Source organism: Silene latifolia, chromosome 4, assembly GCF_048544455.1.
Source record: "Silene latifolia isolate original U9 population chromosome 4, ASM4854445v1, whole genome shotgun sequence".
Lineage (NCBI taxonomy): Eukaryota > Viridiplantae > Streptophyta > Magnoliopsida > Caryophyllales > Caryophyllaceae > Silene > Silene latifolia.
In genome coordinates this window covers 61,023,073-61,038,850 of record NC_133529.1, presented here as the reverse complement: position 1 = coordinate 61,038,850, position 15,778 = coordinate 61,023,073, and positions in this window count along the sequence as shown.

The window sequence follows — 15,778 nt, the reverse complement described above, 5'->3', positions numbered from 1 at the left end:
AATTCCCTTTAGGTCATCTAGACTATAACCTATAGCCTTCTCATGTTGTTTCAACACATTAAGCAACTTACCCAATTGGTCATCATCAAGTCTATCATTAACAATCACGGGTTTGGTCTTTGACTCATCAAGGTAAGCATATTTCAAATTTGGGGGAAGGGGTTTCAAAGTAGGAGTTTGTACCTCCCTTTCCTCCTTTGGAGTGTCATTGAGAATTTGCTCCATCTCCATTAGACATTCCATTCTCATGACATATTCTTCTTCACTTTCATTAACCTCATCATATTCAAATTCCATGATGGGTTCCTCTTGCTCTTGAGTTTGTAGAATATCTTCTAGGATGGATTGCTCATCCTCTATGGGTTGACATGCTTCCACTAGAATATTATGCACCAACTCGGATTGTGCATGAGTGAGTTCTTTGTTAGCTAAAGCGGCCTCAAAGAGATCCACCTCCAATTCCCAATACATGCTCTTAGCCTTACTTGCTTCTAAGGCCTCTAATGCTTGCATGGGATCCTTGAAGTAAGGGATACTCAAGTGGTCCTCTACAAAACAATCTATGAAATCCATTCTTGCAAAATATCAAACAACTAGAAAACAATTAGAACAAACCTTGAGGAGTTTTACTTCCCCAAGGTGAAAAAGACACAACTAAAAATAACAAAAGAAATCTTAAATCAATTAAACACCGTCCCCGGCAACGGCGCCATTTTTGATCGGAGCCATTTAGTTCACAAATTAAGCAAATGTGGTCGTTGGTCAATGGTCGATACAAAACACAATTTATACTTCACAAACAACTCTACAAATTAGTAAAGAGGCAAGTAAAGGTCGGATCCCAAGGGACGGGTATTGAAAACGAAGATTTCTATTGCTACTAGTGGTGTCTAGGGGTGTCACAAGTTGGGTTGATGTAGAAGGTTACTAAACTAAAATAGCAATGAAAATAAACTAACAAGGTAAATAGAATAAGGGTGTAAACAATTGATTAAAAGCACTAGGGTGTCATGGGTTCATAGGGGATTCATGGGATATGATCATACAAACATGTTCTCAAATTATAAGCAAGCAATTATTGTTGTGATGGATTGAGTTGGGTTATATCTTACAATCCTAGGAAAGTTTGGGTCCCGGAGCCGAATCTCTTGGATTGTACAACACCTACAAGTCGACTTAATCTTCCCTACTTAACACATGCATGGTCTAACAAGACTCGAGTTGGGTTATGTCTTACAAGTCAAGTTGAAGAGATAGTAGATGATAATAAATGCAAGGATTCATAGGCTTAGCATTTCATCAAACATAACATGTGCATGCATTAAGATCAAAACAAGCAAGCAAATAAGATATGAAAGCATATTGATTTAAGCATGAATCATCCCCATGTTGGTTTCCCCTAATCACCCATTAAACCCTAGCTAAGAGACTACTCACTCATTATCATATTGATCATGCTAGAAAGGTTGTCAATCATACTAACATAATGAAACATGATGAATAAATGAAAGTAATTAGCAATAATTAAAAAGGGATTAAGAGATTATACCTACTAATGATTCCAATAATAAAGCAAGAATAATAGAAGTACTTGAATCCTAGATTGAGAGGTTGTCAATCTCCCAATAATAACCCAAATAATCTTCAATTACCCAAAATAAAGTAAGAACAAGAGAGAGATTAAGGAACTAAAACTTGGATTAAAACTTGATTAATACTTGATTACAATATTGAAGAGAGATTTGATTGATATTAACTACTCTAATTATTGATTAGAAGAACATGCTCCTCTAATTAGACTAATGGGGTATTTATAGTGAAAATTAGGGAGGATGCATTAGGGTTAACTAAGGGCTAAACTAGTAATTACACTTTTTAAGTTGAGCAAGGAGACTCCGGTATTCAATGAGAGAAGGGCGTCTCCATTTTGTAACTTGAAGGACGAAACCATCTTTGTCTTTGTGATCCGAGCGGATGGAGGTCGAGACGGACGGATGGGGCATGGACGATCCGAGCGGATCAAGCGAGAAGACGCTCGGATTGGGCACCGGGGATCCGAGCGGATCCTAGGTAAGGACGCTCGGATTGAGCTGGGCGGACGGACGGATCATGGATGATCCGTTCGGATTCTTCTACAACGTCATTCCTTCTTCTTTTCTTCCCTTTTCTTCATAGAATCCTTGGGGATTTCCTTGGGGACTCAAGGATCCTTTCTCAACATTGATCTTCTACTTAGCTATGTACAAAGGCCTTCTAGTCTTGTCTCTCCTTGATGCTTGGTCATTGAATATGATCCATTTAGCCTTGTTTTGCCATGAAAATGCAAGATTCTTACTCCTTTCCTACCAAGGGATCAAAATCTCAAAGAATATGCAAAACAAAGAACTAAAGATAAGAAATGACCCAAATAAGCACTAAAAAGCATAGAAACAATGGTAATTCGGGGGCTAAATATGCGCCAATTATGGTCGCATCAGTAGTTCTTATTCTTAAACCTAATGTACAATGGGCTTGGAAATCTCGATCTTTTAATTCACGTCTGATTAGCGTCTTGGTCGATCGACCAATGTGACCGGTCGATCGACTGGTCTGCAATGTACAGTAGCTTCTGCAACTCGGGGGTTGGTCGATCGACTATGGGAGGCAGTCGATCGACTGAGGTAGCTGATACTTGACTTCTAAATTCTCGTAGATTTATCTTTCGGGCCTCGAAATGCGCACCAAGCTCGTTCCTTGAGTAAATACTTCACGTCAAATGCAATGCAAGATACTCGGGGGTGGATTTAGCTCAATATCTACTCATTTCCGCATAAATCTGCAATATTACATAAAAATACGAAAGTAGACGAAATGGGGCAAATAGTAGCATAGAACTACATAAATGAGCTCTGAAATGCGTGTAAAATGGGGTGTAAAATATCATATTTAGGACACGCATCATCAGCCTCCTAGCCTCCGCCGAGTCAACCCTCATGGCTGTCTCCGGCCACTCCACCACCTCAGTCCCACACGGCAGACCAGAAATCATGTCGTAGTCCTCCAACGTGACCCCCACCTCACCAAAAGGCATGTGAAACGTGGAGGTCGTGTCCCAAAACCGGTCCAAGAAGGCTCGGACGAGAGTGAGGTTAGCCCAAAGCTTCCTCCTCGCGATATCCCTCCAAGCCTGCACCAAGGCGCCGAACGCTCCCCGCTCGATCATGGCTCGCTCCTCAGCCGACAGCCTCTCGTAGCACCCCATCATCGTTGTGTAGCCCGAGAACGATCTGATGTTCCCGGCCTCCTATTTAGATTTGAAACAAAAGATATCTTTAGCTTTGAATGAAGAAGAAAAGGAATGACAAACAGAAATGAAAGAAGATGAATGAAGAGTGATGAATTCAATTTACCAAGCTCTTCACCGTCCTGTAGGACAGGTGACCCTCCGCAGCCCAAAGCATGTGCCTACTGTCCCAGGTCTCAGCCCACGTATTTTCTCCCCTCAGCTGGCGACCACCTCAGCCAACGTTGGCCCGTCTCGGGGCCTCCTCCTCTAGGACCTCAACCTCGGCAGCCGTCACCGCAGCGGCGAAAGCCTCCTCCAACGCCTCCTCAATCACCTGAGAAGGGTCAACAGCAGTGTCCACGTCCATGGGATCCCTCCCGGATGTAGAAGCCTCGTCACCTTCAAAATTAAAGTCAATTTAGGCCGCGTCAAGTGACGACAAGCCTTGATTAGGGGATTTTCGAGTTTTCGGAACTCCGAAATCGCTCTATTCTCGCCATCTTTGGCAAATTTTCCCACAAACCCGTCCGCTCATGTGATAATTTGGGTCGAGTCAAGCCTAAGTTGAAGCCTAGTCATGGGTTCGAGTCGGAATTTCGACAGCATTTCGTTATAACGGCGATTATGCCCTAAAAAGTGTCCTGAAAAAGCCGTCACAAACCAAAATTCCGAGATGGTAGGAATTTTACCCATCACACAAGGATTCCAAATATCAAGTTTCGTCACAAATGGGCAATCCTAAGGCTATTTCCGAAGCGATTTACGGTTTAGCTGTGAAACCGTCTCAATTTCACTCAAATGCTCAAAACTCAATGAAAATTCGAAATAAATACATGGTTATGATCCTTATATTACCAATTAGCCGTTTACAAAGTCAATTTTACAAGGCAAAATCATTTGGGGGAAAAGCTCCAAATTTTCGACATTTTAGGGTCGAAAACCCTAATTTTGTCGGTCTCATTTGATCAAATACGGAAGATAAATGCAAGATTGATATACATACCTCGATTAGTCATGGCAAATGCAAGCTTTTGGATCAAATTTTGACGGAAATGGTTGGAATTTGAGAGAGAAATTGAGAATTTGTGTTTCGAAATAATGAAATAAACCCTCTGTTTCATCGGGCTTTTACGCAGGAAAGACACGCCCAGGAATAGACACACCAGGTGCTGCGCCTCATCCAAGGGACACAGCTCTTGCTGCGCCTTTTCCTCAGCCTCCCTTCATACGAATTTTCGAAAATTCGTTATGAGTTCGTTATTTTGTGGGCCCATCTTTGGTGCGCCTCTTCCTTGATGCCATATCGCATATTTGATCCGTTTGACGTATATTCTTCACCCGGATCCGCATCTTTCAAGCCAACAGCAAATTATCGCCTTATTTTTTATCCAAGACCTAGCTTGTCACAACGAGCGTTCCTTCCTTGACAGGTGTTTCGACACACCTTTATTCTGTTCCCCAGCGAGAGTACACGGATAGACATTCCCTCTCGAGACATGGAGACCAGTTCCCGATTATGTTCCCTCAGCGAGAGTACACGGACAGACATTCCCTCTCGAGACATGGAGATCAACATCGACCCCAACCCCTTCGAAAGTTTGTTTGAAGCCGACCACAAGCAGATTTCTCCCAGCAGTTCCAGACTGTGTCCTGCTGTCTTCTCCCAATATCGCGTTTCCCTGGAGTTTCAAGGAATTTCAGGTATGGTCTCTTCTTATGGATGGCGAGCCTCCTTACGTAGTCTAATGGACTTTAAACGACCCTCCCCGGAAGTCGACAGACTCTAAAATGTTCCCGACGACAAGTCCTTGGCTCAGACCCTTTGAGCCGCCTCGCGTCGCCATAGTCGTCAGGTTGTAATCTTCGATTGACCTGATGGCTATACTTTGACTTTCGCCTTGTCCAAGCCTCATTCAAAGTGGGGGCTCTGTAGATACCTCATTTCTGCACCTCCCGCAAACCACCCGGTGATGATTGTGCCGCATGTTTGGTACGCGGAACGATTTGCGACAGTTCATAAGTTTATCATCAAGTGATAGCTCAAATACTTGTGTCTACCTCTTAAATGTCATCTACGTGCCGATACGGTCGTTTTGGCAGTAATTAGAGTACATTTGGAGTCCGGGTCAAAAAATCGTCTTCATTTTCTAAAACCGAGTTAGAATGTTCTGGAATGTTTTGGAATGTTCCGGATATTTCTATTCCATATTTTACAATCTTTTAATATTGGGCAAATAATTTCCCGTAATATTCACACAAAATATTAAGGAAAACAAGATTAATCCGTTATTCCATAACCAAAACACGGAAATCTTTCTTCTGCAGGAGGAAACCACTTGGGAAAGGACGCAGCAGGTGCTGCGCCTCTTCCAAGAGACGCAGTGCCTGCTGCGCCTCTTCCCAAGTCCTTTTCTGCGTATTTTTCGTATCTTTTCATATCTTTTCGAGATTCACTTCCAAAGTTTCTCCGAAAACCTTACTTCCTCCGTGTGATTAGTATAAATAGGAGCCTTCGGTCCTCATATTTCTCACGCGAGTGTCCGCCCTTCTCTTCTCCCTTTACATTCTAGACCACGTTCTTACTTTTTGGCGTCTACATGCTTGAACTTTCGACCACGTAAGCTCGGATCCTTCTGAGTACCAGCCTCGTTTTGCATGACCTACCAATTTGACCAACTCCACAATAATCAACTTTAATCAATCTGTTTAATTTCCTGTTACGAGGGCAGTTTCGTCTACATTCGAATCGAGCATCACTAAACGTATACTTAGTTCATCTCGTTTCGTCAAACATGTAAGTCTGAGGGTGTAAATCCCTATTTTATTTATTGTTCTTTATTTTTGTATCGATATTGTAAGATTTATGTCGAAAGTATTTCTAAAACCATGTTTAAATCCTTTTTTACAAATTACCAGAAGACAGACGTCGAGAGAGGACGCAGCAACTGCTGCGCCTCTTCGTGAGGCTGCCGCAGTTCCTGCTTCCTTTCTTCTTCCTTCGTCTTTTGTTAATTTGTTCTTTTTTCTGTGTTTTCGTTTGTTCTTTGTTTCTTTCATATAATAACTTTAGCATGATAATTCTAACATATCATTAATCGTCTTGAGTAATTAATTCGTCATTAATATCCCGACTTAAATCCCAAGTAATTCATATTACGGGTTTTCGTCATTAAAATCAAATTCGGTTCTTAGAGGTTCGATTCATCAATATTGAGTCTCTGGAATTCGTCATTGATATATTTTTCACCTTTTTATCGTCACCATCATTAATCCATCATTAATAATCTATTTAGTCTAATTAATTTGTTTAGTTTATTAATTTATTAATTAATCTTATTAATCTTGCAATTAATTCGTTCTAACTAGTTTTCATCCATGTTTATCGCTTTTATGGCCATTGATCATAAGTAAATAACCTGCTAATCACTTTCATCCGAGTCGATTGTTTATAATTAACCATTAAATTCACCAACGAGTATTAACAACTTGCAATTCCGGCTTCACAGCCAGAACTGAGCCAAGGAATAGACGCAGCAACTGCTGCGCCTCTTCCAAAGGAGGCAGCTCTGCTGCGCCTCTTCCTGGTTGATTTCTGTCTCTGAACTCCCGTTTTGCCTTGACCTAGTTATTAACTACGTATTAGTTTACTATTAATCGTATTATCACCCTAATTCCTGTTCGTCAATTCATTTGTTTATTCTTTTCTCAAACCATCCGTTTTAAATGTATTTTCGACATAAATCATTTAATCCCATTGTAATTATTGTAATTTTCTATATTGTATTTTTATCGTGTTTCTTTTATTGTATTGCTTGTTTGCTCTCACATGTAATTGAGCTTAAATCTCTATCTCGACATTATTGCATGTTAAATTACGTGATAACCGACTTAGTTAATTCTCACATGCTAGGATTAATTTATTTGATGTTGCATTGCATGCATATAATCGACAATATATCGAGTATAGACAATTTCCCTAATCATTAGTAGAGGCCGCTATCGAGGCAGGCGGGATTAGGTGTTCAATCAAAAGAGCTTCCTAATACGTACCCTCACCCCTTACTCCAGATCTCTGTGAACATCCGTGTTCATTGGCATCCACGAGAGTCATTCTAGACATAGAATGCTAAGGACAATGAGTTCTTGGTGTTCATGTCACTACTTTGTGTCTTGATATGGCATGAGGTATTCGAACAGTTTCCAATTTTCCACAATAAATTGGTGTCGACTGCACAAATGCAAACGCTTGTTCTTTTCCCAAGCGCCCCCGTGGGCCCGCGTCCACAATGTGTCGCCATTTTGGCAAGACCCACCTTGCCTTGCAAGAAGGCATCCTACCTCATGGTTGTCTTGTTGTGAGTTGAAGGGGCGGAGTGAGACCCGCTAATTGTCTCATATCGGCTATGCTATTAGGTTAGTTTAAATAACGGTCCAAGTTTAGTCACCTCTAAACTCGGGACGAGCAAAGGTTCGGTTTGGGGATATTTGATGTGACCATTATTTGAGCATATTTATTCCCGAATTAGCCTCGTTCCTATGCTTTTTAGTGCATAATTGGGTCATTTACTATCTTTAGTCCTTTCTTTTGCATATTCTTTGAGGTTTTGTTTCCTTGGTAGGAGAGGAGTGCAAACCTTGCATTTTCATGGCAAAATGGAGCTAAATTGATCGAATCTAATGACCAAGCATCAAAGAGAAGATAAGACTAGAAGGCCATTGTACATATTATAGTAGATGGGCAATGATGAAGAAATCCTTGCATCCCCGACTAAATCCCGGAGGATTATTGGAAGAAGAAAATAAGAAAGGAAAGCTGTGACACAATCCGCCCGTCTAACTAGGCAAGACGCCCGTCCAACACGAGGGGAATCCGAGCGTCTTTGCTGAAGGGACGCCCGTCCAGCAACGCCACAATCCGCTCGTCCTGCCCAACAATCCGCCCGTCCAGCCACAAGGAAATCCGCCCGTCCCGACACCTTGGACGCTCGGATTCCCTTACAGTCCCATACGTCCTTTTTATTCCCTCCGTGAAAGATGCGCATATTTATGAAAGACCGGCAAAAAGGAGACCGGCATCTCTTTTGAGAGGAGCGATTCCTCAAGGACTTAATCGTCATTTAAGCCCTTAGTAAACCCTAATTTGTGTACCTAATCCCCACTATAAATACCCCATTAGTCTAATTAGATAATCATGTTCTTCATATCAATCTTTAGTGTAGTTTATATCAATCTAATCTCTCTTTAATCTTGTAATCAACTTCTAATCAAATATTAATACAAATCTCATTTCCTTAATTTCTCTTTTGTTCATCTTTTATTTTGGGTAATTGAAGATTATTGGTTATTATTGGGAGATTGACAACCTTCCAATCATTCATCAAGTACTTCTATTATTCTTTGCTTTATTATTGGAATCATTAGTAGGTATAATCCTCTTAATCCCTTTTTAATTATTGTTAATCATCTTCATTTATTCATCATGTTTTGCTTTGTTAATGTGATTGACAACCTTGTTAACATGTCAAACTTGATAATGAGTGAATAGTTTCCTTAACTAGGGTTAATGGGTAATTAGGGGAAACCAACATGGGGGATGATTCATGCTTAAATTAATATGTTTTCATAGTTTATTTGCTTGCTTGTTGTGATCTTAACTTATGCACATGTTATGTTTGATGAAATGCAAGCCTATGAATCCTTGCATTTTTTACCCATCACTTACCTTTTCAATGAGACTTGTAAGACATAAACCAACTCGAGTCTCATTAGACCATGTATATAGTTGAGTAGGGAGGATTAAGTCGACTTGTAGGTGTTTTACAATCTAATCGATTCGGCTCCGGGACCCAAACCTTCCTTGGATTGTAAGATATAAACCAACTCGATCCATCACAACAATAATTGCTTGCTTATAATTTGAGAATATGTTTGTATGATCAATTCCCATGAATCCCCTATGACCCCATGACACCCTAGTGCTTTCAATCAATTGTTTACATCTCGTTCTAATCATCTCGCTTGTTTACTTTTATTGCTATTTAGTTTAGTGATCTTCTCATCTCAACCCCAAATTGTGACACCCCTAGACACCTCTACTTGCAATCGAAAATCCTACATCAATACCCGTCCCTTGGGATCCGACCTTTACTTGCCTCTTTACTAATTGTAGAGTTATTTGTGAAGTTATAAATATTGTTTTGGTCTAGGTGCTTTTAACGACAAGTAACCGAAAACTAAACCTCCAAGTGAGTACGACCAAAAAGCAAGGAGGCCATTACAAGAAGAAATTGCTCGGAACCCAAACCAAGAGTTGCTCCTTTGGCACTAAAAGTATGCTAGATGAAACGGCGTCGAAAAATCAAGTGGTCTAGGCTTTTGAATCACTCCAATAGGAGTCCGGATGAGAAAATGACGTCCGTTTTACAATCCGAGCTCAAACAGAGAAGTTGTCCGCCAATCCGCTCGTCCCCAGACCCAAGACGCTCGTCTTCCCTTCCTATTATCTGAGCGTCCCGATGCCAAGACGCCCGTCTTGAGGCCTGATAATCCGAGCGTCCCGACCCACAATCCGCTCGGATTCTTCTTCAGAACCAACCGTCCCTCAGCCAAGACGCTCGGGACGAGCGTACTCCATGAAGACTACCAGAACGGATATGCGCATCTCCTTGGAGAGGAGCACTTCCTCAACTTTTCTTAAAGGTCTTAATAGTCATTTAAGCCCTAAGTAACCCTAATTCTTGTACCTAATCACTACTATAAATACCCCATTTTGTAATAAGGATAGGAAGAGGTTTCATAGTAGGAAATTCTCTTAGATTAGATTAGAAGTAGATTAGAATAGATTACTCTTTAATCTTTCCACAAATCAAACATTAATCTTTCCTTAATTATTGTTCAAGTTTATTATTGGGTAATTGAAGATTATTGGGTTATTATTGGAGAATTGATAACTCTTCATCAATCAATCAAGTTCTCTTCTTTTATTCTTTGCTTTATTATTTGGAATCATCTTCATAGGTATAATCTCTTTTACTCTTGCTTTAATTATTGTTAATCTTTCTTACTTGTTCATCATGTTTGGCTTTGTTAGTATGATTGACAACCTTATTAACATGTTAAACTTGATCATGAGTGAGTAGTTTCTTTAGCTAGGATTAATGGGTAATTAAGGGAAACAAACATGGGGAATGATTCATACTTAATCTAATATGTTTTTCATAATTAATTTGCTTGCTTGTTGTGATTTCAACTTATGCACATGTTATGTTTGATGAAATGCTAAGCCTATGAATCCTTGCATTTTTACCCATCACTTATCTTTTCAATGAGACTTGTAAGACATAAACCAACTCGAGTCTCATTAGACCATGCATATAGTTGAATAGGAAGGACTAAGTCGACTTGTAGGTGTCGTACAATCTAATCGATTCGGCTCCGGGACCCAAACCTTCTTAGGGATTGTAAGATATACACTAACTCGATCCCATCACAACAATAATTGTTTGCTTATAATTGAGAACATGTTTGTATGATCAACTCCCATGATTCCCTTATGAACCTATGATATCCTAGCATTTTTAGTCATTTATTTAAATCCTTCCTTTTGTTGCTTGTTTACTTTCCATTGCTTCTATTAGATTAGAATCATCAACCCTTTACAATTGTGACAACCCCAAGCACAACCATAATTAGATTGAACAATTTATGTACCCACCATCCCATGGATCGACCTCGACTTAACCACTAACTAGTTTTTTTGTTGAGAATATAAATGTGTTTGATTAAGAGCCCCAACGACACTCTCATCAAATTGGCAAATTCTTCATCCCAGTAGACTTTGTCATTGTAGACATGGGGGAGGATTCCAACATTCCTATCATTTTACGAAGACCTTTCTTGCACACCGCGGGAGCGGTAATCGATGTGAAACATGGAGAGCTCACACTCGAAGTAGGGGACGAGACAATCACTTTCAACCTTGATAAGATAATGAGAGCTCCCCGACTACATGAGCCACGCTTCATGGTCGATCACTATAGCCGGGAAAGTGATAGGAAAAAGTTAGAATCTCTATGCAAAGATCAAGCTATGGGTAAAGGATCACCACCCATATAGAAGAAGAAAGTGGATCACCTTCAAGTAGCTCTATTCGGAGAGCAAGGAATTTTCAACAACAATGAGAGCTTGAATAGCTGGTCGGGACAAAATCTTTTCGGTAACTTGTCGTTAGGAGCACCTAGACCAAAACACAATTTATAACTTCACAAACAACTCAACAATTAGTAAAGAGGCAAGTAAATGTCGGATCCCAAGGGACGGGAATTGAGATGAGATTTCTATTGCAACTAGTGGTGTCTTAGGGGTGTCACAATTGGGGTTTGATGTAGAAGGTCACTAAACTAGATAGCAATGAAAGTAAACAAGCAAGATGAATTAAAAGGGTTGTAAACAATTGATAAAAAGCACTAGGGTGTCATGGGATCATAGGGGAATCATGGGAATTGATCATACAAACATGTTCTCAAATTATAAGCAAGCAATTATTGTTGTGATGGATTGAGTTGGGTTATATCTTACAATCCTAGGAAAGTTTGGGTCCCGGAGCCGAATCGATTAGATTGTACAACACCTACAAATCGACTTAGTCTTTCCTACTCAACAACATGCATGGTCTAATGAGACTCGAGTTGGTTTATGTCTTACAAGTCTCATTGAAAAGATAGGTGATGGGTAAAAAATGCAAGGATTCATAGGCTCGCATTTCATCAAACATAACATGTGCATGAGTTGAGATCAAAACAAGCAAGCAAATAAACCATGAAAGCATATTAATTTAAGCATAAATCATTCCCCATGTTGGTTTCCCCTAATTACCCATTAACCCTAGCTAGGTGACTACTCATTCATTATCATGTTGAACATGCTAGCAGGGTTGTCAATCATACCAACGAAGTGAAACATGATGAATAAATGAAAGTAATTAACAATAATTAAAAAGGGATTAAGAGAATTATACCTACTAATGATTCCAATAATAAAGCAAGAATAAAAGAAGTACTTGATGCTTGATTGAGAGGTTGTCAATCTCCCAATAATAACCCAAATAATCTTCAATTACCCAAAATAAAGGATGAACAAGAGAGAGATTAAGGAAATAAAACTTGTATTAAAACTTGATTAATTGTTGATTACAAAACTAAAGAGAGATTTGATTGATATTAACTACACTAAAGATTGCTAAGAAGAACATCCTCTTCCAATTAGACTAATGGGGTATTTATAGTGGGGATTAGGTGTAGGAATTAGGGTTAACTAAGGGCTTAAATGACGATTAAGTCCCTACTTAAGGAAACGCCGGTATTTTTAGAAGGATGGGCATCTTTCTTTGAAGCTTGAAGAAACGAATTTGCGCTGCCTTGGAATCCGTGCGTCTTAGGCACGGGACGGGCGGATTCGGTGGTCTGGGCCCGGGCGTCTTTGGGAGAAGACGGGCGTCTTCGGATCTTTGCTTTGCCCGGCGTCTTGTAAGGAAGACGCACGGATTGTGGCTTGGTGGACGGGCGTCTTCTTGGGGAGACGCACGGATTGTCATGCAGCGTGCTTTCTTCTTCTTTTCTTCCCTTTTCTTCATAAAATCCTTGGGGATTTCCTCGGGGATGCAAGGATCTTTTCTCATCATTGCCCATTTACTATAGTATGTACAAAGGCCTTCTAATCTTGTCTCTCATTGATGCTTGGTCATTTGAATTCAATCAATTTAGTCTCATTTTGCCATGAAAATGCAAGGTTTGCACTTCTTTCCTACCAAGGACACAAAACCTCAAAGAATATGCAAAACAAAGAACTAAAGACAATAAATGACCCAAATATGCACTAAAAAGCATGGGAACAAGGCTAATTCGGGGACTAAAAATGCTCTAATTATGGTCACATCAAATATCCCCAAACCGAACCTTTGCTCGTCCCGAGTAAAGAGGTGATAAAGACTAGGACCATTATTTAAACTAACCTAATAACATAGCCGATATGAGACAATTAGCGGGTCTCACTCCGCCCCTTCAACTCACAACAAGACAACCATGAGGTAGGATGCCTTCTTGCAAGGCAAGGTGGGTCTTGCCAAAATGGCGACACATCCAAACATTAAGCACACAAAATCAAGTAATGGATGCATCTACAAAAGAATAGCCACTTTCCTCATCTAAGTGGCGGAAATTATCTACAAGGGAAGCAATTCAAGGGTACACACTCCTTCATAGATGCAATTTCTTCAAACTACTAAGCCTAGAAGGATACCAATAAATCACCTCCAAGTTGTGTCAAGCTAGGGTACATTTGTCCTCAATCGTTAAATGCTTTTGTCAAGAATAGACTCCTTATGGTGTTAGAAACATTGGAGGGTCGCGGAATTCCCCCTCTTGCCTAGACAAGAAGAAGGGTCGTCCCCTCTCTACCATGCACAAAAATGGATACGATGGATAAAGGGATCGATAGATATTTGAGTTTAACTTTGGGAGTTTGCTTTGTTGTTGTTTTTCCCCCCAATTTCATGTGGCATTTGACATTTGAGAACACTTTCTTGCCATTTCTTTTTGATTTTTGGCATTTTAACACTTGACAACTTTTCAACTTTTCTTTGCATTTCTTTTGAACATTTTCAAAGTCACCCCATATGTAGTGAGGGTGGCTTATATTTGAAGCTTTAGGAGTTCTATTTTTGCTCCTCTTTTCATTTGATGCATTTTTGCAAACTTTCTTTCACTTTTCATTTCTTTTCTTGAACTCAAATTGATTTCTTTTTGTGCCCATTCTCTTTGATGACAAAAATGTGGTAGAACATGGATGAATGATGGATGGATGCATGGTTTCAAGGGTCACCTTGGAATAAACGGTAGCCAAGGAGTTATCACACCACAAGGTACTCTTTACTAGGTCTTAATCCATGGGTCAAAGGATACTAGCATGACACATCCTAGGGTGTTTTACAAGTATTCTAACAAGCAAAGTCTTAAGAAGAAAAAGCATCTACTAGGGCCTATATACACTTGTCAAGTTTCCCAAATAGACGGTTTCGCAAAAAAAATTTTTAACATGCAACTACATGCCATGATGCAACTAGCATATAAACATCCTAATGCAAATGATTCTACCAACTAATATGACATATAAAATAAATGCAAGTCCTAAGTTCACATTGTTATACCGCATCAATCAAAATAAAGCCACATAGTCATTAACATAAAGAGGAAAAAGGAGATTGGAAAGATCATACCATGCGGTCTTCAATATCCTCATGTCTCGGATGTGGCGTAGTCGATCAATGTGAACAAGGGTGAAACAAACACAATATATACAATAATATATACATGACTACACTACAAAGGAAATGAACTTGTTTTTGGTTTTTCAATTTTTTATGGTTTTTTCGAAATTTTTCAATTTTTTTGGATTTTTGAATAAAAGTTAAGTTAGAATTCCCTATCTCCACACTAATATGGGCATTGTCCTAAATGACCAAAATGATGGGAAATTATGCAAACATGATGCATGGTTTTTACACTAAATGCAAGCTACACTAATCTACACTACATGATGCATGGTTTTTTGTTTATGACGGAGAGGATAATTTAGATTACCTCCCGTTGTGTATGCATGTACTTCCCCAAACCGAGTTAGACACTATTTCTAATGTCCTAAGGTTGGGTGTAGTTCATGCACACAAATGCAATGCATGAAACTAAATTTGTCATTTTGGATTTTCAAAAGTGGGAACAATAAAATAAGAACACCTTAATGGGGCCGAGGTGTTAGTCCTCTATGTTGCTAGGATTACTCCAACAATGATCAAGATAAATAAAAAAACAAAGAAAGAAGTAGGCAAACCTCAAGAGGGTAGGAGCCTCCAAGCTTGCTAATCTTCCATCATATCCTCATCATCATCATCTTCCTCACTAGAAGTGGAATCATCACCACTTCCCTCTTCACTTCCTTGCTTGCTTTCATCATCATCCTCTTCTTCTTCATCACTAGCCTCTTCATCAATGTTATCATCAACAACCTCATCACCGACAACCTCATTGTCACCCGGAATCTCACCCCTAGATGCACTCGGAAAGAATACTTCCCTATCCGCCGAACTAGGCAAAGGACATGAAGGATCAAGTAGTCCTTGCCTAGCTAAATGAAGGAGGGGTGGATATTGGGCTAAGTAAGCATCTTCCCGGTCCTTGAAAGCTTGCTTGTGCATCTCATGCATAAGTAGAGTCATATAATCTTTGCTTGCTTCAACACCTTCGGGTTTGAACTCTTGGTACTTGAAAGGATAGGGTGGTGTGACAATGGAAGAGGAGGGCATTTCAATTTCACCCTTTTGTTGTCGGATGATATATTCGGCTTCTTTTTAGAGGGGAAGGAGATAATTGGTCCGATGGACACTCAAACGACAAATCTTTGAAGGCAAAGTAAAAGATCTAGCCTCACTTGTGAGCCACCCATACTTGGTGTCAAGAGGGT